This window comes from Budorcas taxicolor, chromosome 18 (assembly GCF_023091745.1).
Source record: "Budorcas taxicolor isolate Tak-1 chromosome 18, Takin1.1, whole genome shotgun sequence".
In the NCBI taxonomy this organism is placed as follows: Eukaryota; Metazoa; Chordata; class Mammalia; order Artiodactyla; family Bovidae; genus Budorcas; species Budorcas taxicolor.
The window spans coordinates 60,449,329-60,453,337 of NC_068927.1; positions in this window are offsets into that span (position 1 = coordinate 60,449,329).

Sequence of the window (4,009 nt, forward strand, 5' to 3'; positions counted from 1 at the left end):
AGTTTCTGGTGGTACTTAGAATTGTAAATAGATCCCAGTCCTCCCTGAATGAAAAAGGAAAAGGAAAACTGTAGGATGGAGGCAGGATCACAGGCTCAGAATTAGATGACTTCTATGAATAAGGCTAAATCTGAAGGGAGTTTTTTTTTTTTTTTTTTTTAATGTCCTGACGTTCAGACTTCCACTGGCTTTAATTTGTTCTAGGGTCAAAAGCTTGACTCCTTGCTGTTTGTCCACAACCCTCTGTCAAGCTTAGGGCCCTGTCAGTGTCTCCAGCCTCATCCTGGGAGTTGACCCTTTGCTCATGGTTCAGCCTGTCCTGGTCTCATTTACTTTTTCTCTGTTTCCAAATACGAAAATCATTTCTGTCTGACATTGTAGTTCGTTTTCTTACCATCAGGCCACCATGACTCAGGCCCTTTGTCACCCTTCAAGTCTAGGCTCAGAGAGGTCTCCCCATCCCCTCCTAACAGTCTCTCTCATGTTATCTAGGTTTATTGCCTCTGTATCAGTTGCCATCAGCAGAAATTAATGCCCTTCTTCATGAGTTATTTTGAGTCCTTCCTGGTTCCCCTCTTTTTAGGGCTCATATGTTCCTCTTCTTCCCAGCATGGCTGCAGTACCTGATACTGGAAATGTCTGTAGATGACAGGACTATGGGTTGGGCTGAATAATCCTCCGGGAAGACCAAGAGAACAGGGCAGCTGATGAAGATGTTTCCCATGTTCTGGACATTTGAGCTGTAATTGATTTTTACCCCATGTGACTACTTAATTACTCAAAAGATGAGCCAAGAAATATAGGAAGTCCTGAAAAGCCCTACAGAACTGGTGTCCTCAAGCAGTGGGCTAAGATGTCCCCATGTTTCGTCTGCTGGGTTTCATCCCCTGTAGCCCCCAGATCTAAGCTCTGTCGATTTAGGGACCAGTCACCATCATGGACAGCAGCTTTGCCATCTAGGAGTTCATGTGCTTAGTGTCAGCGTTGTGATTTCACTGTGCTGAGGATGAGCAGAAATCCAAAACCTAATGGGGCAGGAAGGAGACCCTGCCCCCTGCGCCCCCCAAGAGCTAGAATATCTTCGAAGTAGGTGTGGGTGGAGAAAACAGAAGAGAGTGAGACCTGGAGACCCTTCCTTTGAGACTTCCTCATCTCAAATGCCTTTGTACGTGGACTCTATAATGTCCCCAGGTGGTGGCAGACTTCCGCAGGAGGGCCAGTCTCTTGATTTTCATACTACATGTGCAGTGTCCTTTGGGTGGTAGCTTGTGGGCACTCCTCTTGTGATCCCCTTTGCCAGGAAACCCCTGTGCGCTTCAGTCTTGCTTAGTCCAGTCATGAGGGAGAAGAGGTAGACAAATGGGGAAAGCGGAGGGAGCCTGGTGGGGTCTGCACGAGGGTTGTGGCAGCACTTGGGGGCATCAAGGTGAGCCCAGTGAATGGAGTGTGCACCCATCCCAAGTGTAGTTGCAGGGACAAGGGGTGTGTGGATCTGTTGGAAGAGAATGTCTCCATTCAGGCTGGAGCACCCGGAAGGGGGTTTGTTGGAGAGCCCGCATGGAGTGGTTTGAGGTTCTACTGTCTGAGCTCGTGTTCCCTGGGAGAGCAGTGCTGAGGCTGACATGTGCCTGCACAGGTTTGATTTGACAACTCGTGACCACACGTGAGCAGCAATGAAGGACGTGGCATTCAGCCAAGAGAAGTCTTTTCCACTGTTAGAACGATGGCCTGGGCTGAGCCCACAGGCAGCTGTGGGTGCAGGAGGATGGGAGCCTTGGGCTTGAGGGGCTGGTTCTAGCAGGTGCCCCCAGCATCCACTCCACGCCCTGGCTTTTGTTGGCTCTTTTAGCAGGTAGGCACCGTAGAGTAACAGGGAAAATCTCAAGTCATTTTTTGCATCAACTTTGGTATCATTGTGTACTTGGGGTTGCCGGTGCAGAAAGTTTCATGTCCATTTGGGAAGATACCAAGAGAATATGGAGTGTTTCCTTGGAAGATGCTGAGTTTTCAGTGGGCCATGTGCATCATTGGAATTATCCCTCTTTTTCATAGTCTTTGGAGATTTCAATGTTTGACCTGGATCACTCACTGTAAATGAAAATATGGTGTCTTGTGTCTGTGGATCCTTGGGTGTCCTCTTCTGTATTTTGCCTCATGCATGAGCAATCAGGGCTTGGAATGCTTTGTGTTTGTATAAGAGGGTTAGAGTCTCATTATGGGCTCTGTGGAGACTCTGTTGGATACCATGAAAGTTTGTAAGTTTGTTTGAGTCCCACTGGGAAAATAGGAGTACTAAGGTTAAGATCACAGAATGCTTGTTATAAGGTGGTCCTACTCGGTAGGGATCTCTGGGCCCAACCTGAGAAGAGTCATAAAGTCCTGTGATGTCGGGGAGGATGGCTCCAAAAAATCAGAGGGCAGCGATGCCACAGTGATCTCCAGCCTGGAGGCTTGTCCTCTAGAAGATGCAGCTGCAACTGTCTTGCTGCCAGGCTGGGTTCTGTGCTATCCACTCCTGTCCCTCCCAAAATAATCACACATACAGCACAGTACAGAAAACAGGGAATCTTAACTGCACTGCTGGTGGTAATGTAAATGGTTCTGCTATGCTGGAAAATAAAATGGACGTTCCTTAACATATTAACATAGAAGAGGCCTACAGTCAGTCAAACCCATTTCTGACAGATATCCAAAGGAAAAGCAATCAGTTTTTCAGGGATATGTCCACAGTCCCATGAGTGTGACTGGATTTGCAGTAGCCAAGGCATAGACACAGTCCAGATGTCTCTTGACAAAAGAATAGGTTACAAAAGTGTGGTATAGAAATATTTTTTATATACTGTATATTCATGAACTATTTTTTCTCTGTATATAAATATAAAAATCAAGAATCCTGCATTTATGCCAGAATGAATGAACCTAGAGAACATTATGCCAAGTTAAATAAGCCTGACAAACGAGGACAGACACTATGTGGAAACTAGAATTGTCAAACTCATAGAGCCATCGAGTAATAAGGCTTTTACCAGGAGCTGGGTGGAGGGGGAAATGGGACACTGGTTGTCGAAGAGTAGAGATTTTCCGTTGTAAAATAAGTAAGTTCTGGGGATCTGAGCTACTGCATGCTGCCGGTAGTTTCTATATCCTTGAAATTCACCCAGAGAGAAATAATACAGTGTAGTCATAGGTGGAAGTGTAACTTATTCGACTATATTAATTATTCAGTGTATGAGTCTATCACATGATCACTTTGTACACATATATTTATACCATTTTTGTTAGTTACACCTTAGTAAGGCTAGGCAAGAAAAAGAGACTTGGGGGTGGGGTGCTTTTCGCCTCTGAATGGTGCTCAGTCTAGGCTTCATGTTTCATTGATGACGCATTTTGCGTACACATGTGCCGGAGTCCAGCTCCAGCAGCCAAGGAATTAAACTGAAGAGATGAGCGGTGTCGGTGGAGAATGATGCAGCCTCTGACTCAAGGTACGAGACTGCATGTTTATTGCAAGCTTCAGATTCTTTTTTATACTTTAACAAAACCATTAGGTCAGAGGTTTGGAATTTTCAGTTTTCCCCTCACCCAGATTTATTGTCTCTATAAAACATTGTTGCCCTTCAAACAGAGTTTCTGCTTCAGTGATTCTCTCAGAATCCTGGTTACTTTAACTTGTGATTACACTGTAACTCATGCTTATGTCTGTGCTGTATAACACATTCCTCAGTTTATTTCTTATCTTTCTAAATCCTGTTTGCCCCTAGCATCTTAAGTTCACTATCTCCTAAGAAGGCTTTAGCTATTAATATCTCTGAAATTCCTAATCTGTATAAGCTATTGTAAAACATGCTAGCACTACCACATTGCTTAAATTTTTAGCTTCTAACTATTCTTAATTATTCCGAAACTCTAAATTCAGCAAACTTCCTTTGCCATAAAGATTTCCCTCACAAATAGGTCTCAGATGACAATCCTTCCCATGGCCTCAAGCTGCGGCCTTCTTGCTCATCCT